This window comes from Ambystoma mexicanum, chromosome 6p, assembly GCF_040938575.1.
Source record: "Ambystoma mexicanum isolate Mex_15411 chromosome 6p, UKY_AmexF1_1, whole genome shotgun sequence".
Lineage (NCBI taxonomy): Eukaryota > Metazoa > Chordata > Amphibia > Caudata > Ambystomatidae > Ambystoma > Ambystoma mexicanum.
Genome location: NC_090935.1, coordinates 869,121,177 through 869,148,403, shown reverse-complemented (window position 1 = coordinate 869,148,403; position 27,227 = coordinate 869,121,177).

Sequence of the window (27,227 nt, the reverse complement as noted above, 5' to 3'; positions counted from 1 at the left end):
AAAAAGTTGCCAAGATTGTACTCACCTGTGTTATACTGCACAACATCTGCTGCGTAGGAATGTGCCACTACCCCCCGATGCTGACGGCAACACCCAGGGGATGGGAGGTCCGATGTCCATATGCCCATTGCTGGGGCTAATGCACACAGTGCTGGGGTGATGGAGGGGAGGTTGGCCAGACAAGCATTGATTGAGAATTTTTTCTGATTTGGTGGATGGGCACATGTCACAAAGAGCACTTGTAAAATAAATAACACTTTTACACAATCATGAATGTCCATGCGTTCTGTCGTGTTTGAACAGGCTTTAATTAGCGTTGTACTAACCACCTCCCCCACCAACTCCCCAGCACACATCCTCCCTCCCCACACCAATCCACAGCACTCATCCCCCCACAAACTCCCCAGCACACATGCCCCCTCCTCCACCAACTCCCCAGCACACATCCCCTCTGCCCCACCATCTCCCCAGCACACAACCCTCCTGCCGCAACACAGTGCATATGGGTCCATATGCCCGGACCTTAGGCCAGCAGTGCATTGTCCATCTAACAGGGACGTTGTCACTTTCTACATGTTACGCCGTGAGGTGAGCACTGTTCTGAATGCAGCAGACACTGACGCCTGAGTGACCCCAGTAGGTAGCCCTCAGTGGAGGTAGTTGAGGGGATGGCACTGATGCAGCCAACTGCAGCTGTTGGCAGAGGAGATCATTTGCCTCATGCATCGGTTCTGCATGCGCAGATTGCACCTCGCATAGTTCATATACTCGTGGCCAAATCCTGTGAGTGCCACAGTACATCCCTCCACAACTTTACGTGTGCGGGCATTGTTGCACGTCATGGTAATTGCATTGCTAATGGCCTTGATGTGGCGGTTGTGTTCGCTGGCCATGCACTCTATCCTCATCTGGCATGCCTCCAACACATCCAGGCGTGCCATTACTGCACTGGCTGGACCTGTTCCTTTGTCCCATGTGGGGCTGCTGTGCCTGGCAGGTCTATGCGGGGTAGTGGGGCTGCTGTTGCTTGTGGTGCTGGCCTGTCTAGTGGGGCTGCCGTGGATGGACGGGCTGCCAGTAGGTGACCCATATGAGGGTGTGTCCTCATCGGCCACTGGTGTGCGTCGCAGCGGTGGCATGCACAGACATGTGGACTGTGGCTGGGACTCTCAACATGCTCAGGGGTCCCTTTGCTGCACTGCACTGTGGATTGGTGGTAGACGTTGGGATGGTCCTGCCCTCTAGTCATCCACGTTGCACTCGGATGATTCCTGCATGCCTGTAGGGTACATAGGGTATGGCATGAGGACAGGGCACCTCAAATTATTTTGATGCATTTCAAGGTTTACGGAGGGGGGGAGGGGGGAGTTGTACAGGACAGTTTCAATCATGCTTAGGCCTGACCTGTTTAGTATCCACAACGTTGGTATTACTGGGGCATACTACGTGGGGGGGACACAGTTCGGAATTGTTGGGATAGCATTTTCATGAATATGATGCAAATGCACCACTGGCATGCCGCAGTCGCTAAGGGGGGGTTGGTACTATACACACCCACCTGATGTTGATGTGCTCATGCCATGGATCCATGTGCCATGGTGCTTGCATGTGTCCTTTGGCTGACCTACTCACTACTCTGAATCCCTGGTGTCACCTAGGTGCACTGGTACAAAGGTGCAGTCATGGGTGGCTGTGGTCGATTACATGCACTGCACTTACTCAAATTGCCCGGCTGTCGGACATCACACTGGGGATGGAGGGGTGCCCTATTTACAATGCGATTTGCAAGGTGGGGGCTGACTCCCCTCCAGCCTCATGGGTGCCGGTACCTGCCTCCGACATGTCAATGAGGGTTGTGCACTGCTCCTCCCATGGCGTCAGCTCCAGTGGTGGTGGTGGCCCAACACCAGTTGCCATGGTCTCACTCCTGTGATGTGCCATGAGGCTCCGGACACAACCCTGTAGGTCATTGACTCGCTTGCGGCCTGGGGACACGTTCCGTACAGTGACCTTCTGGCTGATGTCTGTCTAGATGTGGATATATCGCTGTGAGCCGGTCTTTTTTTGTTGGGGGCCATAGAGCTCATCCTGGTGGGAAATGACCTCCTTCACTAGTATTGGCAGTTCTGAGTCTGAAAACATAGGTTTGCGCACCCTGTACAGGGCAGACTTGCCCCTCACATGCTCCTGAGACAATTCTGGAGGTTTGTTGGTGTGGATGGCTTCCAGGGGCTCCAATTTTGGGCGGATTGCGATTTCCAAAATGGCTGCTGCTTTTTTTCCCGTTCCGGCGTTGACCCATTTCCTGCGGCAGTATTAGCATGGGCTACTAGTGCTGTATGCAGATGGTAACACAATGTGCGCTGGGTTTTCGGGTTATCCAGGCGCATAAACTGCTGAACGTTATTTGAGTTAATGCCTAGTCCGTGTTCGCGTGCCTGCCCACTCATGATGGGGCGTGGTTTGCGGCACAACTCATGGCGTTAATGCAAATACTGCTCAGCGGTCTATGCACCTGGACAACGCAAAACTTGTGATGAGGCCCAAAGAGTTGGTGCCAGAGGAGCAAAGTGGTCTAGAGGGAGGGTATTTAGTGAGATAATGTTAAAGATAGTGTGGATCCCAGGCCCAGACAGCCTTGTGGATAATGCAGAGGGATTTGAATTTAATCCGTGCAGCAACCTGGTAGCCACTGAAGACATTTTAGGGCAGGAGAGAAGCGCCAAGGATAAGTCTTGCTGCCCTATTCTGGATAAGCTGGAGGGGTCCCTGAGTGGACGAAGGAAGATTCAGGAGGAGGCTGTTACAGTAGTCAAGTCTAGAGAAAACCAGAGCCTGAGTCGCATTGAGCCTCTGAGGGAAAGTGAGAAAAGGTAATATTCCTTTGAAAAAGAAGAGCTGATAGTTGGACTTCTTGGCAATGGCCTGAGTGTGAAGAAGGAGAGAGGAGACGAAGATGACTCCAAGGTTTCTCGCTAAAGTTGAATGCACAAGGGGAGAGCCCAAGGAGGAAGGCCTGAGAGGGGGGAAGAAGGAGGGAGCAGGGGTCCCAATGGGGAGGATCTCACTTTTATAGGAGTTGAGGTAGAGATCAATGGCGGCGCACCAGGACTCAATGGCAGATAGGCAGTCAGGGATGATGGAGGGTGCAAGAGGGTCAGCAGGGAGTCTGAAGAAGAGCGGAGTGTCATCTGCGTAAAACTGGAAGTTGGAGGAGAAAGAGGAGATGAGCTTTGCAAGGAGAGCAAGGTAGATGTTGAAGAGTCGGGGGGAGAGTATAGAACCCTGTGGACACCACAGGTGGAGATGGAAGGAGGCGAGGAGAAGGGGCCCAGGATGACTTGAGAAGAGCGGTTAGTGAGGAAAGAGGACAGCTAATCCAGTGCTCGTTCCGAGATAACAAGTATATTTCAGAGCCTGTGTATGAGGATAGAATGGTTAACTTTGTGAAGAAGGATAAGGGCAGTTGGAGTCCAGAGATGCAAACCGTTCTTCAGGGTTTTCAGAAGAGCAGTTTCCGTGCCTCTGAATGCTCGGAATCCAGATTGATAGTTGTGGAGGCCACCAACAAGTTTAGTGTGAGAGTTAAGTTGGGGTAAGGCCAGCTTGTCAAGCAGCTTCCCCAAGAAGGGGGTGATGGAGCAGGTAGGGTCAGAGGATGTTTTTTTTTTCTGGAGTGGGCGCAGAAGGCAGCGCTTAAGCGGGGAGGGGAAAGAGCCAGTGACAAAAGAGTGATTGCAGAAATCTTACCATTCTTCTCCCTTTAAACAGCCTATTTCCATAGGTTTGTCCCTTAAATCTTTTGGGCAGTGTCTAGCTAAATGCCCTGTTTCTCTACAGGAAAAGCAGATAAGAGGGGGTGGTGTACCTCCTTCAGTTTCCTACCTTCTGCTTTTGTCTTTAGTTTTAGGGTCAGATCACTTGGTTTCTTTTGGAATCCCTTCCTTGATTCTTTATGACCCCCCTTGTTTGTCTACTCCCTGAGGTTGAGGTCGATGGATAGGTTTGTAATCCTTCAGTTCCCCCCTCGATGTGCCGAGCGTAAGTGTTTAGCTGCATCTCAGTGATTTTGTGCAGTTTCAATAGCCATGGATAGGGTAGGTCGACTTAACTACAAGACGGCTTTTTGCAAAAAACCGGGCAAGGAATTGGTGAACTGTTCTAAGGTGATCATCTCTATTAACTCTTCTAGAGATTTGTTATAGATCCAAAGGGCTACAGTGTTTTTGACAGGTTCACCCATTTCTAGGGGGAGTTGCTCCCTGGTTTAATCTAATGGCCCTCAATTTCTGCCAATGAAAATTGCAGGTTTGCCCCACTCTTTTCAACAACCCTTCTTTGATGGACACAAAGGAGGATCCATGGGCAAGATTAAGTAGTTGATAGGCGGTTTGTAGTTCACCTTCCAAGAGAGGAGCCAAACAGCAACTTTTAAGGTTCTCTTCCCATCCTAGTTTGTTTGGCTAGGCGTTTGAAATTCAAGAGAAGATTCCCTAGATCTTTGCCTTCTAGGCATGGTTGAAGTATCCCCTGTGGTAGCAGGGGTCTAGCTTGCAACTCAACCGATTTTCTTGGATCCTAGTTTCAGCGTGTATTTGATGGGTCACCAACTGGGCTATGACATTAGCCAGGTCAGCCATTTCTTCTGGTGGGTTAGGGGTTCCTTCTGTGTTTATTTCTGAATCAGAAAAGAAATAGGTCTTGACTCCCTCGGAAGTGAGTCTGATTCTGTCGAAGGGATTGACTTTGGTGGGTTGGTCTCCAACCCTGATGGCCCTGCGACGGATGGCAATTGGGTATGAAAGGAAAAAGGCTCAGGAGCGGGGTGGGGGGGTTTAAGGTACTAGGTCTAATAAAGGTAAAGGCTGGTCGAACTTTCAGTATTATTCGATCCCCCTGTTGTATATTGTAATGGGAGAGAGGAAGGGTGCCCAATAATACTTAGAACAAATCTTGTTGACCGGTCGGGTTAAGTAGTTGAGAGAGCAAAACCTCATTTAGCACGGATATGCAGTCAGAGTCAAGGAATTCAACGATTCTATTTTACCCTTATGGTGGTACAAAAATTATCAGCATGGATTTCAATTTGTATCAGTTGAATCATATCCCACTGTGACACCATATGTGGGGAAGGCATGGTATCAAAGTAAGACAGACACAAGTGACCACAGTTTAAGGGTGTTTAGTGAACCTTATCAAGGGTGTGATAAATGCCTATGTAAACCTAAATCTAAGATGGGAGCAAGCTACAACTATCAAAATAATAATCATGCAGTCCTAGTGGAGTCTTGTAAATAAAACAAAAGGGCACATACAAAAAAAACCTATTGCCAATCCTTACTGCTAATCTACAAATAGTGTGGGGAAACATTCATGAAAAAGAAAGAACTGTTCACAAAATGATAAGTCAAGATGTTCAGGCTGTTGGCCTCCCTTCCCCTAGTTTTCAACACGGGACAAGGCAGTTCACTCGATCATAGCACACTCTTGGGCTTCTTCGGCATGAGCACACAGTTCTATTCCAAGCATCAGGGCTTTGTATGCCCAGGTCTCTTAAGTTATCAAAGGTCCCTTGATTCTGAGGGCCTGAGGTATCAAACAAACGAAAGAGTTCCTTTCCAAGTATCCAATTAGGGGGATTCACTCTTCAACCTGGATCCACCTCAGCCAGGCTCAGATCCCCTTTTCACAATTAGTCTGCCTTAGCCAGGCTCAGACCAATTACAGTTCGTATTCCTATTCTCAGGTGACTCATGGTTCACCCCAAATCCCCCTCAGCTGGGCTCAGATCCCCTTTTGTCAAAAAACATATTTCTTATACGCTATTGAAGACTTTCGAATGTGCACAGGGTGTGGCTTGACCCGTTGCAGGACCACTTCAATTTCACAGTTCAATTTTACACTCATCAGAAAGCAGGGGTTCCCTACCCCAAGCTTTCTCTCGGCATCCTTCCGACGGGTTCACACCTGCCGTTCACCACCTTTACACGCTAAACTGGACACCAAACACAGACCTTAGAATGAGCCCCCACGTGGCTCTGACCACGCTGTATATGGTACCTATCTGGGTTTCAAAAAGTTCAATCAAATACGCCTCATCTTTCTTCATACAATGTTCCTGCTTGCAACCTTGGCTGTACCACAGTCCGGTCTGCTATCAGTCTCTTTAACTCGTCGACTGTGCTGACATTACTGGCACTGCTTTGTTGTCCGAGCCAAGGACAGTACCACAGTGGCAATCGCTCTCAGCTATCGATGCGGGAGTGCCCCGGGTACCTGCGACACTCAATGCACCTTTCTTCAGCTTTAATTCCCGGTCTTATGTTTCTATACTCGTGGGCTTGTGAAAGTAACGGTTTTCTTCCTCTGAAAAGGCCAAGGGAAATTCACTCCTTGCAACCCTTTCTAGTCTTGCCGTCTTTCTCCTTGTATTAAACTACCATCTCCGAACTGCTGCTTCCTCAGGTGTTTTGCCTCACTCAGAGTCTGCTTTCGAGCTCCGCCTTTTTTCCGTGTTGGGAAGTGTGATGAAGTCAGGTGCGTGTAATTATCACTAATTGCCTGACTCTACCTGACCCTTGTGTTGGGATATGTCATGTTTACAGCTCTGGAGTTAGTCAGTTGTCGCTCACGGTGAACTCTCTGAGAGAACGTGTTTGTGTCAGAAAATGGAGGGCTAGGGGGTTGAGTTTCTAGGCATTCTACCTGGTAGGATGGGGAAAAGATGTTACAAGGCAGAGGGGATACCACGTCACACCCTCCGGTGTCCCACTTCCACTTCCCAGGACCCCCCCTCAAGGTGATCCTCCTGCACTGGTCCATCCCCAGGAACTGGATCCAAAAGGGTGTCCAGTTAAAGTTTCGAATCCTTTTGGTCGAATGCCAAAAGGATCGAATCAATAGGCCCGAAAACAAAAGGGTCTACATTTTCTTTTATATTTTTTTTGGGGCTTTCATATACTTAAAAAAGGTTGTTTTTAATAAGAAAAACAGGGATTGGGGGAACCCCCCCAAACGCCCCACAAAAAAAATACAAAAAACTAAAAACCCTTTTTTTCAGTCCTATTGACTTAATCCTTTTGGCATTCGACCAAAAGGATTCGAAACTATGACCTATAACCATCCAAAAGCAATGGCCGTGTCCTGGCCACCTGGTTGACAGACGACCAGGGACATGCGAGTGAGACACCTTCAGTATTGCTACATTAACTTCTTGAGTATAAGTGACAGGATAAGGGCAGTAGTAACATAAATGTAATTCTGGAGGGAAGAGTGTAGTAAAATCAAAATGTGATAGATGAAAGGCGTTGAATTAAACATTACCACTACCGTTGCTCTGCGCAATATACCATGCCATAATTCTGTAGTATGTCTGTGTCCTTACAGAAGGGGACAAGCCACTAGAAAATGACTCTTGGTGCTGTCACCAAAAGGTGCAATTCAATATCAATTGATAGGACATGTCCACTCTGCACTGGAACACAAGAGGCCACATGCAGTTGGAGGCATTTTGGTCTAGCAGTTTGGGAAGGGATTCACACAATAGAGACAGTGCCAATACCAATTTGCAAATAATGGTATGGAAGGCTGGCCAGAGCAATGCCGGTGGTTATAATTGATTCAGAGGCTTTTCCCTATTCGGTGCAAGCCAGAACTCATGCAGTGGAACACAGATAGGATGGAGATAAAATGAGAGAAGCACACGTCTTATGGGTGTGTTTGGTCATTTACCCAGCCAATGACTAGCTATGGCTTTGTTAATGCCTATAGCATTACCACCAACTACCTGCACCTTGCCACCAAAATGTAACATTTCTGGAACTCTGAGTTGATTTTATAAGCAATATCTTTGTCAATGCCTTTATTCCTTGCACTGAAGTCCTGTCTTAAACAAGCATTCGCATAGCCAACAGTTTTAGCTTGCGTGTATTCCATGCCTAATCAAAAGCCCAAGCTGCTGGCTTTGCCAATGCATGTTGGCTTCAGTTGGTCTCCCTAAGTGAAGATTTATATGCCCACATGTGTGTGCCTCACTTGCTATGCCTAGGGAATCAAGCTGCACACCTCACTGAGCTGGTCCAACAAGGCCCTACCTGAAAATGAAAAGGCTAGGATGGAAAGAATGGACCAGTTTAAAATCTCCTCATGCGTACCTACCAGTGGGGCACCAACGTAAATAGAATGTATCTTTGTCTATGTGGAAGCATAGACTACTCTGACAGAATGTTTCATGATTCCGTACTGACTTGATAACTTTATACTGTTTGAGTAACTTAATAGAGCTATTGTGAGTCTTGTTTGGAAAGTATGATGTAAATCCTGGGTGCTGGGTGCTTAGGCAGTGCCAGAATTGAAACATGAACACCTGTAAAATAACACGACAGAAGAGCGTGCAGGCAAAGTATAAATTGTGAACATCAGTAACATACTGGGTAATCAGAGGTGGATTGAACATTTGGACATGGGACAAATGCACATGTCCCCCTCACCCCCCGCTCTGCCTCTCTCCCTCAAATGCAAACAACCAGGGCTGCTAAGGCCCTCTCAGTGAGGTCTTATATTTTCAATGTGTCTCAGAGGCAGATTATTTTACAACAGGAAGTGACTAGAGATGAGAAAAGGTAATAGGCAGTGACCATTGCTTTGGCACTTTTTTCTTTAAATTATTCAGAGTTTAACAAGATATTTAAGTGTGATTGTTGGGTGATTAGAAATTAATGGGATACAGTAAAAGCTGCGTGAAATAGTGACCTTGCCAAACATTTCATTTCACTTTGTGTCTTATGAGTTTTTTTGTAATTTCTCATTCATTTCTATGCTGGAGTTTGTAGGCTTCCATTGAGGAATGATAAACTAAAGCTACAATAAGAGAGGTCCTTTTCCAAGTCGAGTGGAAGAAGTGGCGCTAAATGCATTTATTGACACTTTTTATGAGCTGCAAGATTTTGTATGAATTGGTAGGCAAAGTTGGAGTGCAGAACGGATTTAACAAGGTCCCCCTGCCAAATCCGATTGGTTTTCCACCAGCATGTATTTTTAGGTTGGTGAAAAAACAATGGATTTCTTTGGGATTCGCCTGACTTTTACACCTTGTAAAAGCAGTGTGATTCCAAAGGAATCCATTGTGGATGGCCCCCACAATCGTTAGTTGTGTACGTAATTTACACTTTTCCAGACACATAGTGGAAAAGTGAAGAGCAAAGGCAATTTTTGCCTGTGTTTTACTCTTTACTTTTCCAGTTCATGGTGAGTGGAAACAATTAAAATGAATGACTGACCCTTTTTTGCAAAAAAAAGGGTAAACAGGAGTAGTCCCCTCTATACAATTTAGGATTCAAAACGACCCGCTTACTCTTTTCATCAACACGTTTGATGATGTACAATGATGTATACATTATTAGGTTTGCTTGTCATGTGACTTGTGCATTTTTAAAGTAATCTGCATACATTTGAGTATGTATTTCAGGTATTTTAAACCAAACTTCATATATTTCAAGTATTTTAAACCAACCTTCATATGTTCTTACCAACTTGAGCTTGGAAGATGCGTGGTCAAGTATCTCAATTTCAGGCTAGGCTCAAACTCTGGCTTTACCACTTAACCAAAGTGTGTGATCCTGGGAAAATCTTTTAATTTCACTATGTCTTACCTGCTCGTAGAAGTGATTCAGTTTGCATTATTAGCTGTTCCAAAAAGCCTCACTAATGCTTTAATAGATGGGCAGCATAGGCAATAGGACCACTGAGAACACACATTGCTATCACCACTGCCTCATGTGGATACACCAACCTCACCCACATCCTAACACAAACAAGTCACTTGTGCACACACCTACAGGTGGTTGCTGGCTGTTTTCACGGTGGCCCCCCTACACACACCAAAAACCAACAAGCCTCTTGTACATATACCCACAGGGGGATGCCTGCTGATGTCGCGGTGGTTCGCCCTACACACCCACCCACTGACCTCTCAGTGTACTCCAACACACATCTGCCCACCTGGCCTCCTTTCGCTCTGACTGGTGCACTCAGGCTGCCTGTATACAGCTCTTGACAGTTTGATGGTAGCCCGTTCCTTACCAAAGAAACCTATTAGGATAGCCATCCATGGGCACGAAATCTGCACTGGGTTGCCGTCCATTACACCAGCCTCGGCTGCATGTCTAGAGGACCCTCACTGGTCAATGATTTAAGGGGATTGCTGGCAAAGCACTCAGAATGTTCTTGAAACTGGAATCTCAAGTTCAAGGATGACAACCTGTCTATTACAAATATAAGACGAATTAGGCCAGCATGTCTTGTTGCAATCTAGAGAATACTCAGCCTTTACCAAAGCACCAGATACTTCAACGACAATAGCACAGGTATTGCTGTAGAAAAGATTGCAATGGTTGGCACAGGTACTTTGCTTGGAAGATCGGTGAAGCTTAGACAGACTGAAGTGTGGGCAACGTGCTGCATTCGGACAGATCTGGGAGCAGACACTTTGGGCGGCACCTTATACTGTTAACCTGTCTATTGCGCTTGTTTGAAGAAGTGTGAAGGTAACCTATCCTTGCACTTAGAGAATCTAACACATAATGATATATGCAGGCATCCTTGATACTGCACTAGCCTATTAAGGAATGTATAAAATATAGAGTAAGACTATATTGCTAGCCTGACTATGGTGCTAGAAAATCCTATGATACTAGATCTTAAGTCAGCTTGTAGGCCACATTTAGAAGACGGTATAAGATAGCTGGTCAATTTGCGCTCAGAGGACTTTGAGGGTAGCCTGCCTATACTGCCTAGAAGAGCATATGAGGGTAGCTTGTCCCTTTACACAGACGATCGAATCGCACAGCAAGTTCAAAGAAAAGCTCAATTTGAGTTTAAGATATGTTTACACACACCACTTCAGCAGACATTTGCCAAAGGCAAGGCAATCCATCCACACACTTGCAGCTACGACTATGACAAATTTGAACTAGCATGACACGTAATGGCTTCACCCTTACACCAGACTTGCCTCAACTCCTCTGCCATTAGAATACAGCAAACATGTATGACAGTTTTCGGTTTAGCTGTTCACATATCAAGTCTCTTGCATTAGCGCTCTGCCGGGACCTCCCTCAGCACCCGTTCACATGCCTGACCTCTTGGGTTGCTTACTGGAGCCTAGCCAGCCCACCTAAGTCCTAATCTTGGCCAAACGCACACACATTTTCTAAGCCTCATATGACAATTTTTGCCATACCTGCACTTCGGTCCCTGAGGGCGTTCCTATCACAAAGCACTTGGAGGCCATACAAATGGGGAAAGGCGCTATACAAAGGACCATTACTACTACCACTACTACTACTATTACACATGCATCTTTCTTTGAAACCATCAGGCCACATTTATTGAAAAAAATGGTGTCATGCAATAGAAAATCAACGTAGAAAATGTAAAAAAAAAAAAAGGTCATCAAGGTCAATTGCATATTATAACCAGTATGTACCAAACAATGCTGTACAGTGGCATGGCAGGGGAGCAAGACCCTCTCCTCCCTGCCACGCCCCATGAGGATCAATACCAGGAGGCCGGACACCCCTCAACCTGCACCGCCTGCCTCCTAATGGAGCCCTCCTAGCCCTGGCACTGCCTCCTACATGCTAGCAGTCCCTCGCACCCCCAACTCAATTGAAATGTGCTGCAAAAATGTAACAAGAAATCAAATTGTGTGTTTAAAATGTAATTTTGTAAGAAACAAAATCTCCTTTTCCTTGCTACAGTATTCTGTAGGGAGGTCCATCTTTCATAACAAGATGGAGAGACCAGAAGCACCTCCTGTGAGGTCTGCTGGGAGTAGTCACAGGGTTCAGAAAGGCACTGTTGGGTGAACACTATCTGAGTTGGTACATAGACTGGGGGCCTAACTGCTCAGCCCTCTCAGAGGAGGAGGAGCATCACCCATGATTCTCCCTAGGCACGCTGGGAGCTGGTGGGGGTGGAGGTAAATGGGAATGGTGGTTATGAAATTGAAGCACTGCAACTGGGGGATGAAAGGTGAAGGAGGATCAGATAGGATAGAAAGGGGAGTTGCAACACCATTTTCATTGTTTCTCTTTAGCTCTGTACTGTTTTTTTTATTTTTTATAGAGGGGAGCAAATGTATTTTTCCAGATCTGGGAAGACATTTTTTGCTCGGTCACAGATCTGGGAAATCTGGATCAACGCCATCACTTTGTTTAGGGTACTCCTAGACCCACACTCAATGGAATTTGGGCCCCCCTAATCAAAAACCTAGCCCACCAGATGAAAATACCTGGAGCCAGGCCTGGAGTGAAGGCAAAAGTTATTTACAAACGAGCTAGATAGAGGAAGTCACATAGTGGGGAGCAGAGAATGCAGAATGGGGAAGCTGCCTGCTTTGGTGATTATAAGTGAACAAATGAATGATGATCAGAAGAGGATGAAAGTTACTGAATATTTTTTATTTTCTATTTTTTAAAATCTTTTTATTAGCATTTCATGAACAAAACAACGTAACAGTAACACTAAACAATCCTACAAATGCTAAAGAAGAAGTATCACAGTTAGACATAATCTATGTAACTTTTCATTTTGTCAACATGAGTCCAGTCTAGGTTTTCTCCTCACAGTTCAGCTGTTGTTCTTTTCTCTGAGTGGGTCTGATTCGTGGCCCGTGATCCAGCCACATCATAATCTGTTACATTGATGGTACAATTGTGTACGGCAATCTGATCGGGCTATGGATATTAACAGTCGCTTTTTACTGCACCACCCGAAGTAGTGCAGCGTATAGCAATTTGAAAATGATGTCCCTCTATAATTCCTGGCCCTCATTCCCCGCTCGGCCCAGCAGGTAGTGGATACATGGGTCCCATATGTTAGATGGGACCGAGCGGTAGGACGATCGGCCCCTGTACCCGGTCTCCATATCATTGCATCTCACCACATGAGAGTGCCAGTCCTCTATTTTGGGAAATGCCAGGCCCTTCCAATGTATTGCCACCCTCCTCCTAGCTAACAGTAGGAGCAGCCCGGCCAGCCGCCTCCTGCCCTTGGTGATGGGTTTAGTGTAGCCCAGGAGTGCTGTCATTGGGTTCATGTCCACCAGACTCTCGCCTATAATTTCTCGTACAGTTTGGTACACTGCAACCCAGAAAGTGTAAACTGTGGGGCACCCCCATGTAAGTTGCGGCCAACGAAGGCCAAAAAAGGCTGTTTGCCCCTGACTTGGCACAGTCTGTGTCGTGGCTGTGAGGGCAGGAGTCCCTAACAGCTGACTGGTGATCCACGAGGCCATAGCCTTCAACATCCTGCTCATGACGGCATCGATTTGCCAAAACAGCTGAACCCCTCCCACGAGGATCAACGGGCCTAACACTGCCTCCTGCTCCTTCATCTACCCCATCCGACATACCTAATTACAGCAGAACAACTCTCCATGAGCACAGCACCTGATTTTGCATTGCCACATTTCCACTGCCCGAAACAAAATGCCGCGCGCCACTCGGCCTGAAAGCGAGGCTTGGTTGCCTTTTCATTGCTAAGCAATGTGTCACCTCATTAGGAATCCATTTCCGCCGGCAGGCGGAAAGCCGGAGGCCAACGAAGGCCAAAGGTGGCCATGTTTGCCCCTGTTCGCGCCGGACCCGTTAATACCCAACCTGCTCCTCAAGCAACTATTTTCTCAGTATCTGGTTCCCCTACAAATAGTGACTAAATGCACTGTTCGTTGGAAGAGAACCTGTAAGCAATGTCTCAGACAATTCCGGTATGCCTAGTTTCTCATTACATATGTAATGCTGTCCGGAATATAATGCTGCAAGTTGTCCCCTCATTATAATCAATTGTACAGTACAATTTGCATGCATAGTCTAACATCGTTCCAAGTTAAATGCAAAACATCTTAACCCTTCCCAGTACCTGCATCCCATAAACACGCTAGCATTGACTGTGTGTCTGTTTGAACTAGCCTATTGCTTTAGAATGTGTGAACACTTGAACTAGACTATTGCCACTGATTGTGTGTCACTGGAACTAGTCCTCTGCTATAGATTGTGTGACCGTTTGAACGAGCCTATTGCTTGAGAATGTGTGAACACTTGTACTAGACTATTGCCACTGATTGTGTGTCACTGGAACTAGCCTATTACAACAGACTGTGCTACCCAGACAAACCTTTCCAATAGCTTTATTCCCCTAGTCAGGCCCAAAATAACACCCCACATCAGCATGGGATCACTAAGACATGTGACTCTCATGATGGCCTCCATCCTCCCGCTATGCCTCAATATAGCAGCGTCCAACCTCCCTCCCAACACTTGGTCAAAACACCACTCACGATGTCCTCAGGAATGACCTCCCCCACCCCTGCCACCAAACCCCTCTATGACCAGCAGAATGGATTGCCAAATTTGGCACACCTCCTACACCTCTCATACCCGGTCCTCCCTACCTGAGAAATGCCAAACTAGGCTCCCGCACAAACTTACCTAACACTCTGAATCTCGAAATGTCTTGCCCCTTGCACGTAAGAAATACCCGACTAAGCTCACGTATTCACGCCAAGCACTTACCTGCTAAAACGACACATCGAAAAGACAGTAAACCTCCAATCCAAACTACACCACTACCTCATGTCGACAAACCTAATAACCTCTCCCCTGATACACCATGCAATCGATCACCCGAGATATCAGTAGACTTGGACGCCAGTAGACTTAAAGGCGCCCTCATCAACGCACGCTCCTTAGTCACCCGTTCGCCTGACATTAAAGATGTAATCACATCCAATAAACTGGACTTCCTTGCAGTAAATGAAACATGGCTACATCCCGCTGCTGAATGTGCTTTCTCTATTGCTATCCCTGAAAACTACTCTATCTTCAGAACTGACAGAGCAACAGGGATAGTGGGTGGAGTAGCAGTCATTACTAAAACCAACTTAAATATCAGAGTAGTCAATAACATAGACATGCCATCTGCTGAACTACTATTGTTAAAACTTCCTCTATCTAGCTCTAAAACCATACTCTTCCACTTAATCTACAGGCCTCCAGGGGCCATCACCTCCTTCGAGGAGGACATCTCCCATCTACTAACAGCCAATACAAAACCAGGTTCCCAAATCACCATATTGGGCGGCCTACAAGACCCCAATGACACAAATGCTGCCTTGATTAACAACACTATCACACAACTATGCCTGATACAACACATTAACAAATCCACACACATTAAAGGTAGAACACTGGATTGGCTTGCTAAAGTCAACTGTGACATCTCTGGGACTGACATTTTACCTTGTGCCTGGTCAGACCACATTCTTATTACCTTAACAATACCCAAAGCCACACAAAAGGAGGAACACGCTACTGAGGCACCAAAAACCCTAGCCAGGAACAAACGTAATATCACCATTGAGAACCTGAGACCGCTGATAAAACCTATCACCTCCTTAACATACAATTCCACCAACATTAATCCCACATCATTAGTGGAACTCTACAACAACACTTTGGAACAAGCTTTGGACAAAACAGGCACCATGAAAGTTAAGAAAGGCCAAACCCACTGCCCATGTGAACAAATGGTTCTCGGCAGAACTATCAGCATTGCACAATCTCAAGAGATCTGCTGAATCCAACTGGAGAAAAGCTCCATCAATCTCTACCAAACAAAAATTCTCCCAGACTGCAGCCACCTATAAAGATGCTATTATTAATGCCAAAAAAGAGGTCTTCAATGCAAGAATACACAATGCCAAATCAGGCACGAAAGAGCTCTTCTCCATTTTGAGAAAACTGGAATTTCCTGTGCCCCCCACTGATGACTGCATCAAGGACAACACCTGGTGTAATAACATCCAACAAGTACTCTCAAATAAAATAGCCCTAACACAAGCTAAAATAGAATCCAAAAGCCAGTCTTATGCCCAAAGACCACCCCGGCAACCAGCACAACTCCCAGCTCCCTGATTGCCCTCTTTTCCACTTATCACCCATTACAGAGGGCAAAGTAATAAATATAATAGCTAGCCTGAAACCTTCTAACTGCCTATGCTACTTATATCCTGCCTCAGTCATTAAGGACGGGGCCAGAGACCTTGCCCCCTTCATCACCTCACTGATTAACGCCTCATTCAAAAATGCGCCCGTCCCAAACAACCTCAAAGAGGGTTGGGTCCTACCCCTGCTTAAAATAAACTAAATTAGACCCCAACACACCAACTCATTACAGGCCCATTACAACAGTCCGCTTGCTCGTAAAAATACTAGATAGAGTAGCTTACCTCCAAATACAACAACATTTGGAGAACAACAACCTCCTAGGACTGCGACAATCTGACTTTAGACCTAGGCATGGGACGGAAACAGCCCTCCTGGATCTAAAAATCCAAATGGATGAAGCCAAAGACAAGGGCAAGTTGGCCATCCTGCTCTTGTTGGATCTGTCCGCAGCCTTCGACTTAGTCGACCACAACATTCTCACCGAACACCTATCCTCAGCTGCTGCATTCTCCCAGGATGCCACCAATTGGATTCGATCCTTCCTATCGGACAGAATTACCAGGGTCTTCTCCCCATCTGGGGGTGCCGCCGCTGACCCTGTCGCAATCCAATGTGGAGTTCCCCAAGGTTCTTGTATCCCCCCCCACTCTTTACAACATCTTTACCAAGCTCCTCTTTGACCGCCTTGACAATCTGGGTGTTACATATACTAATTATGCGGACGACACCCAGGTCCTCATTGACCTCAAGGGGAGCTACAACGAGGATGTTGCTAAACTGAATGAGATCTACCTAGAAATCCAAGCATGGATGGCCACCCACAGCCTCTGCTTAAATGACGATAAGACGGAACTGCTTATTGTCGGCTCACAGACCCGTCTCAAACTGAATCCCAGATAACAATCCTTCACCATTGATGGCAATATCATAAAAGTGTCGAAAGAAGTCAAAACACTGGGCGTGTACTTCGACTCAACACTTTCCCTTAAAAAGCAAATGAACGCCACCATTTCAGCCACAGCGTATACCAATAAACTTATAAATGCCTGTAAACCATTTCTATCCACCAACAGCTGCCTTACACTGGCTAGAGCCCTCATAGTGTCCAAATTGGACTATTGCAACACACTCTTCCTTGGTTCTACAAACAATAACCTGAATAGACTACAGATAATCTAGAATAATGACCTCCGCTGTGCTCTCAATCTCCCACGCAAGGCCCACATCTCTACGTTCAGAAAGGAATCCCACTGGCTCCCCATCGGTGATAGAATTAAACTACGGATGTTGGTCATTACTCACAAATGTCTATACCTGACTGCCCCACAATACCTTTCAGACAAATTTACGAGACAAAAAACCACCAGACCAACCAGATCACCTTACCTTCACCAACTCATTATACCAAGGTTTAACCTGAAAACAGCTGGGGGAGCAAGCTTTCCTGTACAGGCAGCCAAATACTGGTATGCACTACCCATGACAATAAGAGCCGACACCTCATTCTGGTCATTTACAGCTAAAGTCAAGGAAATGCTCAGCACCCAACAATAGTCAGGCCTAGGCACTTAGCCACGCCCAACGGGCCCACTAACCTATTTATGTCTTTGTAACTTAACCGATTATCTACTTCCTCACTCAAATGTGAGCTATGCTTGCGGCAAACCAAAACTGTAACCTGGCCTGCCTTAATCTACTATGCTTCTCTCCTGACCACTTTGTAACCAGGTCCTTCAAACCACATTGTAACGTATCATATTCACCTGCCTGTATGTGCAACAATCTGTAACCATTGTTGAACTTAAAGAATTAGCTCCCAATTAGCCGAGTGTTTGGTAGCACTTTACAAATAAACAAACTAAACTAAACTAATGTGTATGAAATCGGCATTCAGTTCATTCCATCTAATACAATTGGCTGGTGTCTCTGGAAAGTTTTGAATCTGGGAAGGGGTACAGTAGAATTGCTGTTAGAATTTCCAATGCATTAACTTGTATCTGGCGTTTGTCGCTGTGTTCTTAGTTCCCTCACAACAGTATTTCCACTCCTTCCACTCCTTGGGACATATCCCGTGTCCCAAGGATTGTTCCCACTTCTCCTTGGGGGAGAAGACCAGATGTCTAGATTCCAGGCACAGGGGGTATTGGACCCATACCACCCTCCTCTGCTGCCCCCCTGAAACCATCCCATCAAGTATGGGAGCCACAGCTGGTTGCTCCGGGAAAGTTGAAAATGTCTTCTGAAAGTCTGTTTTCAGTCTGTAATACAAAAACACCTCCAGGGTATTCAAATCCCCCCTTGTCTTTAGATCATCTAATGTAATGAACCCCAGGGAACAGGTTGCGGTAACTATGCACTTCCAGTTTCCACATGAGATTAGCGAAGCCCCTTTCTGAGGTGAGTGGGATTCCAGGGGTGAACAGGACCGGCAGTGCTGGGGAGTAGAGGTCCTTTACCATGGATCTATATATGACCATGCACTACAAGTGAGTTCCACCATGTTTCTTGCTTTGTGTCCTCTATCAGGGGCAGTAAGAATACAGGATCGCTGCAGGAAAGGAGCTGCCAGCGCCCTCTCCAGCTCTACGTGTCTCCTCTCATTCTGACCTCTAGATCAGAACAGTGCAAACCCAGCCTGCGCTACATTAAAATACGTTTCCAAATCAGGTACCGCTAACCCACCCCAGCTTATTGGTGCCATTAGCTTATCCCACGATACTCTCGGCTGTTTACCAGCCCAGATGAACTGAGTAACCATTGATCTCACCTCCCGGAAGTAATCTGCAGGTACTGCTATGCGTACATTGAGAAACGCATAGGAATCGAGGGAGCAGCGCCATTTTGATAAGGGAGATCCTGCTGTATAGGTTGAGCGATTGGCACTTCCACCTGATGGCTGCCTCCCTTGCTTGAATTAGTGCTTTTTGATAATTATTTTCAAATACTGTATGCGTATCTTGGGCTATTATGTCCCCTAAGTAGCGGGTTTGCGCATTGTGCCACTGGAACCCCCATTTGTCTGCATATTGTATCATGCTGTCCGTTAACGGGAAAAAGACTGATTTTGTTGCATTGATCACTAGGCCTGAGAAGAGCCCAAATATGACCACATCTTCCATAATGGGGTCTAAATTTTGCTGTGGGTCCCTGATGAACAGCACCATATCATCTGCGTAGAGCGAGATGACTACCTTGTGTTTAAAGAGTTGAATACCCCTGTGTATGTGGAGCTCCCCAATCCTTTCTGCTAGCAGCTCAATCGCCAGAGCAAACAGAAGCAGGGAGAGGGGGCATCCCTGCCGAGGAAGATCTTCGGGGTGAGCTGGCCATTCACCCTCACTTTGGCAGTGGGTGACTCGTATAGCAGCGGCACCAAGGCAATGTATTGTTCTCCCAGCCGCATTCTGCGTAGGACTGTGAACAGGAAGGGCCATTCGATCAAGTCAAATGCCTTGGTGACATCTAACAATGGTGCGACTACGTGGTCCTTCTGATCGACGGCCGAGATCAATCCAAACATTCTTCTTATCCCAAAAGATCTGGAGTGTCCCGGTATGAACCCAGCCTGGTCGGCTCTCAGCATCTTGTTCATCAGGGGCGCCAGTCTAGAAGCCAGTATCTTAGCTAGGATGTTATCTAGATTAATTAAGGAAATCAGCCAATATGATGCACAGTAATTTGGTGTTTTACCAGGTTTAAGTAAAACTGTGACGAGGGCCTCCTTCAAGGATTCTGGGAGTATCCCCTCTAGGGCACTTTGATGATACATTCGTAGGAGATGAGGGCCTATTTTAGATGTGTAGTATTTATAGAGCTCGGCACCGAATCCGTATGGCCTGGGGGCCTTGCCGGATGGCAGAGACTTGATAGTTCCCTGTATTTCTTCCAAGGTTATTTGGTGATTCAGCCCCGCCCTGTCTTCATTAGTCCACCACTATAGGGCCATCTGATTTCAGTATACCTCGAGCTCTGCCTGGGAGGTATGTGTATGGGACAAGTACAAATCTGTGTAGAAATGGCAGAACTCCTGCATTATCGCAATGTCATCTAATCCACCCCTTGGTCATTTATTATAGATGTGACCCGTCCCCTGTGTGTTTCCAATCTTGTGCCCCTAGCCAGTAACCTCCCCAGCTTCTGCCCCTCTCTGTACTGCCTCACGGCTGCTCCCCACCCCAATAGTTTTGCCTCCCTGTGTGCCAGCATCTTGAACTGCTCCAGGAGCTGTTTGATTTCCATCTGCTGCCCATGAGTCATCAGGTCCCCGGGTGCCTGCAGTGTGCTCAAGCGTGCCTCGACAGTGTCTAACTCATCTAATCTGTTTTAGCATCCCCACCTCTTTGACAATACATTCCCCCTATATCACACACTTGAAGCTCTCCCAGAGGATTGCCACGACTCCACAGAGCCCTCGTTAGTCTCGAAGAAGGTATCTATGGCCTTCGATACACGCTCGCGGAACGGTGTGTCGGCTAGGGCCTCTCCCTTAAATCGCCATGGTTTCCTTTCCCTACCACTCCCTGCCATTTCCATGATCAACAGTACCAGGGCATGGTCTGAGTGTGCGCGGGCCAGGATGGTGACCTTTACAGCCCCCATTAGTGCCTGGGAGATCAGGAAAATGTCCAGAGGGGATGCTGTGCCATGGACTGCAGAATAAAAGGTATATTGTCGCTCCTCCGGTTCTTGAGTCTCCACACATGTTCTAGTTCCAATGTCTGATTCAACCCCTTTAGTTGCTCCTGTCCTCTGGTCGAGGGTCGTGCTGGGCCTGGTGTTTGGTCCAATATTGTGTCCATTACCTCGTTCAAATCGCCCGCCCAGATTATATCCCCTGATGGGGCCACCCCCAAGTGTCGGTTAAGCCATTCCAGAGTTGTGACTGCATCCAGATTAGGCCCGTAGTAGTTAACCAGACTATACAGGTGATCAGACCACTCCCTTCCCTGTCCCTAATAACGGAGACTAGGCTGAACCCAGCAAACTGTAAATAAGAGTGCACACCCCTCTCGCATAAGAGGAGAAGGAAGAGAAATATTGGTGGCAACCCCAGGAGTTGCCAAAACGTGTCGCGGCTGCCATTGTGAGGTGGGACTCCTGTAGGAATGCCACTCCCACCTGATGACGCTGCAGGTAGAGAAGAACCCTCCGACATTTCGACAGGCAGTTCAACCCTCGCACATTCCACGTGAGGCATCTAATCGACCTGGCCATTCCTCAATTTATCGCACTCCGTTTTCCAAGCCCCCCCCCCCAGGTTCGAGTGTGTCCCAGACCTCTCCTTTCTTCAACCTTTGATTCCCTTTGTGTTGCGACGCTTCCTCTTGACTTGTATCTGCCCCGTTGCCCTCCCCCTCCCACACCGACGACCCCAACCTGTCAGTAATAACCATTCCCCCCACCTTCCCTAACTGGCGTACCCAACTTGCCAGTAATTAGGTCTGTTAACCTTGCTTCCATTGGGTGGTGGCCATTGGTCCGACCACGTCTCCACACTTACCGTGATTAGGTCCGTAACCGACCCCTCAGTGCCTCCTTTATGATTTGCCGTCTCCTGGTCCACTACAATCTTGTTCAGCCCAGTGCGGTCTCAGTCATTGTTACCCCTGGGTCTCGGGTTCCGGGATAAGCAATCCAAGAATTCATCAGCCTCTGCTGGGGTGGTGAAGAACATTGTGCGCCCCTCGTGTTCCACCTGGAGCTTGGCTGGAAACATCATGGCATAGCAGATGCCCCTCTCCCGCATCCTCCTTTTCACATCGATGTACGTCTTCCGGGACACCTGGACTTTATCTGAGAAATCCGGGAAGATCTTTATTGTGTCTCCTTTGTAAGCGAGGGACCCTTTCTCCCTCGCTTTCCGTAAAGCCGAGTCCCTGTCCCGGTAGTTTAGCAGTCGTGCGATAATTTGTTGAGGTGGGGCAAGATATTCGAGAAGCCCCTTCCAACCCCAGTGCTTCCCCCCAGGAACTCCTCCACCATTGTTTCCATGCTATGTTGATCAGCCGCCTCGGCAACATCAATTATCTGCTGAGTATTTCTAGGTCACCCTGTTTTTCTGTGAGTTCCTTCAGTGTCCTCTTCATTTGTTGTAGATCTCTCGATGTCATGGCCGCTTCATCTGCCACCGTCGAAATCCTCCCCTCAGCTTCATCCAGTCTTTCCCCATGTTTGTCCAGGCAGACCTGCATGTGGTCCACCTTGCGAGTCAGCGTGACCATCTTCCTGTCGAGGGATTGTAAACTGCTTTGTAACTAGCTAAACATCTCCTTTATATTGTGGAACGACGCTGAAGTGTCATGAGTGGTCTCCGGGTTGCCCCCCTTGGATGTATCTGTTGTCTCAATGTGTGGAGACTGTGAGGCAGTTTCAAACTGAAGCTTAGTCTGTTGCTTGCCGCTCTTATTTGCCTTGACCATTTTCAGACTGGTACTCTCCACCAATACCTCTCCTCCTCCAGATCGATTCCTTCCGTGGGTTATGTAACTTATCCGCTGAGAATGTGTACTGCCCTCCGAACACCACAATCTGGTATTTTCAGGACTTTGTGACTGTCATTCCTGTGGTTTCGCCCAAGGTCGATGTTCCAGCCTCCAGGGGGCACCTGATAGTTAGAATTCTCCAAACACAGCGCGCTCAGGACAGTGCAATGTTTCGTCGTTTACCTCAGGTTTAGATTTTTCAAGGGAGAAGTGCCTGTCCACGTTTGCTCACACCACCGTGCCTCTGGGGGGCTGGGAGGACCTTTGGCTGTTCCGGAAAGGGGATGAAAAAGTCTGCCCTATTGTTCATAGCTGGTGTCTCTCTAAGCATGCCCGGCTTTGTGTCTGAGGGGTCCTCCTGCAATACCTATCCGGTTGCGTGCCTCTGTCCGGAGTGTGGACGCTGCCTGTAGTGTGTTGAGTGTGGAAGCGTCAAGTGGTGGTTGGCGGGTGTGGGACTGTCTGAATCTGTGATGCACACTCCTGCGGCTGGGCCAGACTGTCCGGTAAGTGTGGGTTGCCCTCGGGATGTGCGGGTACGGTGGTGTTTAACTGTGCGTAGAGGGTGCCCCTTTGGAGGTATATGTGCTTTGTATCGTATCCTCTGATGGCTCTGGTGTGCAGCCCCCCCCTGTGCTTGTCAGTTTGAAGTGGGGTGATTAAATGTCCAGTTACAGGTCCGCAGGATGAGCGTTTGACCGCCTCTGCCCCCACCCCCGAGTAGTTGATGGCGTTCCACTGGTGGATGTGGGGGACACATTGGATCCTGGGCTGGGGCTGACTGCATGCCGCGGGGGTGTCTGTAGCCCTCAGCTCTAGCAATCCATGATTAGTGTGTGCATTGATATGGCTTCCGATGTTCATGATGGTTCTATGTGCCACTTACTTGCGAATCCTCAGTGGATAGCACTTTCTTTCTCACCAGGTTTCCTATGCAGTTGTGTAGCCATATGGGTTAGTGTTGTGGGAGCCTTCCAAAGGGTGCTGGGCTCTTACCGGCTGCTCAGATGCAGCTGTCCGTGATCAAGCCTCTGGGCATGTCCTCCCCTCCACTCCGGGAGCAGTTCCCAGCTGCGTTATTGATGCACCTGGTTGCGGATGTGCGAGCTCCTCTCCCTTCTCGCGCCACATGCCTGGGAACTTTGCTCTTCCCGTTTGGGTTGGGATGGCCCCTGCAGCTCTCGACAAATGTCAAGTAATCCTGCTGCCCCTCCGAGGTCCGGGGTGGCAGGGAGCCGGGTGACCTGCTGTGTATTCGGCACCCTGCGTGCTGCAGCACCACTGCTGTTAACGCTGTGCACAGTGCAGCCTCTGTGTCGCTCTGCCTGCCGGTGGTCTGTGCTGTGGCCTGTGCAGCCAAGACCCCCCCCCGGCAGCCCGAGCGGAAGCGGGGAGTATTCGCAGGATGTTGGAGTCTTTTCCCCAACTGGGCTGTAGGAGCCTGTGCCTGATGGGGTATCCGCTCTCGATATTCTTCTGGCTCAGATCCCACAGACACCCCTCCTCCCTGCCACGCCACGTGTGCAGCGGTCTCACAGCCCAGTTTCACACTCTGTTTTCTCCGCGATCCAAGTGTTTGAGGCACCAAACATCCACGGGTTATGCTAGGGACAGTCAGACAGCTTGTCCCACATGGTGAATCTGACTTTGAGGTGGTTATACGGCAGAATTATGATCGGATATACTTCTTAGTGTGCAGAGCTCACGGGCTCGCAGCCATCTTGGTCGGGATCTTTAGCACCCCCCGAAAGTTACTGAATATTGGTGAGCCAAAATAAAGCACACACTTCACTTACGCTGGTAGAATGACCATGTTGAAATAAGGGTCAAATATTAGACTGATGTGTCCTGTACTAGCGACCAGATGAGTTTTCACCAGAACTGTTGAGATTGCTGCAACAAATGAAATTGAGCAATTCCAATGAAATATAAAGAGTAATACAATATTCAATGTAAAACCAATTCCATACTACCTAAGGTTATTTATTGTAAATGTACACATAAAGGTAAACTAGTTTGATGATTCTGAGTGTTTCTAAATGACATAGCCAACTACAGCTTAACTTCCTGATGCCCTGTAGTATCAAAGCAGGGTTCGAGGTTGAGGGGAGCCGGGAGCTATTTAGCATCTTCTAGCATAGTAGAGCCAGGTTAGCTTGAAACCAACAGCAACCAGGAGCTACTTCTGCCTCCTAGGGCCAACTGGTGCCTTCCAAACATGTAAATGTAACATTAACTTTGAGTGTTTAAGATTGGTAATACAAAAGGGACAAAATGTTAAAGGAGCATCTCTGGCAGCTCCTTGTTCCGCTGGGGTAGCTCCTGCCTACAGGGTGACACCCCACACCCAGGAGCTGGTTTTAACTCCTGCTCATTTTTGAACCCTGCAAAGAAGACACTTAGTAAGAGGAATACTGATATAGTGTGTGGCACAACAAGGAGCACGTTTTCCACTAGAAAGTAATGTTAAACTCTATTGCAGGCTTTGTAGGGCTAGAGCTGCAAACTGCGACAAAAACAGTTGTGACAATAACACTATATTGATTACAAGACGGTATGCACACGGTAGGCAATTGCCTTGGTGCTTTGATTTGTGGATTTGCCTTTGTTCTATTTTGTTTATTTTCATAATTTTCACCATTATTTTCCTTTTAGCCATGTGTGCATACACGCTAACTGGATTAGTGTTTTATTATTTTAATTAATTTGCTTTACCTGCTTTTAATCCTGCATTCATGTCCTTGTATCCTGGCTCTGGACCGGGTCTGAGGGTTCCTGGCCTCACTGTGGACTACCCACACTCACTGGGGAGGCAGTCCCTCTTCCCTGTTCACAGCAGTTGGAGGGGATTGGCTAGGGTTATACAACGTGTCTATATAAGACAGCAGTACACAGACAGTGCAGCGGTGGGGCGCAGTGGGAAAAGCCACATCGCCCCAAAGGTGTGCCAAAGTTAAGCCCGCCTGTGTCCGTCCAGGTTACAGGCGGATCGAGGGGCTGGCCGCCTGCGTGTTCACCCCACTAATCCAGCTCATGTCTGTTAGATATGGCACCGGCAGATACTGTTTTCCTCCTACATTTTTTTTCACCATGTTGTGCTCCTGTTGTGGTTTCTTCCAGCTCTAACAAACCTCTGAGTGCCTTATTGCTTAATTCACACTCACTGGTCGCACATGCTGATCATGTTTACAACGTTATCTATGACGATGGTCCAGATTTACTATGTCTTATGGGAACCTGTCTAACAGCCACCTTGGCCCCCATGTGTCCCCAATTCTTGCCTGAGGGGTATAAAATAATGAATGAAGACAGAGCTGCACCCCATGCAGGTTGGGGGGGGGGGTTAGCGGTTAAATTTAAAGCCACCCTTAAGGTTACTACTGTAACGGTAGCCCACAATTTGACCATGGAAGCTTTTTTTAGTGTGCTTAGAAATCTCTGCTTCTGACTTTGTTCATTTTCTGCTGGTCTACTGTCCACCTTGCCCTTATATGCATTTCCGGCTACTTTTCCAGGAATTTATGGCTTTGCTTCACCTGAAATATGTAAATCTTATAGTGCTAGGCGACTTTAATATCTGCTTTAACCCTCCTCTTGTCCCTACTCTAAATGCTTTTTTTGAGGTTTTGTGGATCTGGTTTTAACCCAACATGTCACTGAACACACCCATCTTCTTGGGGGGGGGATCGTGGATCTTATTTTTTCTGCAGTCCCATGTCTGCTAGTCCGCCCCTTGATGTCTGTCCATTGGTCCGACCACTTTCTGATCCCTTTTTCCCTTTTTCAGTACCCCTTGGAGTTTCCCCTCCTACATCGTCTAGAGGCACAGTTCTTAAGAGGAAATGGCATAGCAATGATGAGTCTGTATTGGCATCTGCAGTGAAGACTAAATGTCCTAGTGACTTGCCTGTGGATTTTGCCACCCTATCTCAGGCACTGCTAGCTACTGCCGATCAATTGCCACCCTTTAAAACCAGGCAGCTGCATGGCCGCCCGTCTCAGGAATGGTTCATGGAAGAACTGAGAGTGGCTAAACCGGGGCTTTGCCAAGCGTAGTGCGAGTGGTTGTCTTCTTATAGACCTTGTGATAAATTGGCCTTCGTCTTGCTCTCCAGAAACTATCATCCGGCTATTAAGTCAGCCAAACAGAAAGTTGTCCTCTCAAGATTGAAACATCATTCAATCAATCAAAGGAGCTATTTGGGGTTGTTAAATACTTTTCTTCTCAGCTCGATTTCATTGCACAGTGCCTGCTTCTTAGTAACACTGATGATTTTGCTGAGTTTTTCCATTCCAAAATTGTTAATATTCAAAACAATATTGATCTCACGCAGGTTAGCCCTGGTGTGACCATGGTGGGGTGCAGCCAGCCAGCTACCTCTGGCTGGGCTACCTTGCCTGTATTCTCGGATGAGGCCGTATTGAGGGCCATCGCTCACCTGAAATCTGCAGCCCCATCCGACCCTGTTCCTCTATTATTCTTAAAGATCTCTTGCCTGAGATTATTCCTCTGGTGACCCAGGCAGTAAACCATTCTTATTGCTCTGGTGTGATCCCTAAAGAACTTTATTGTGGTCCCTCTTTTAAGGAAGCTGTGACTGGATGCCTCTGTTCTGTCCGATCTCCACCCTTTCTCTCCACTTACCTTCTTTATGAAGCATCTTGATGCCTTGATATCTCCACTTCTTTATGGGTTTCTTGATTCCTCCTCTATTCTTGACCCCTTTCGGTTGGGTTT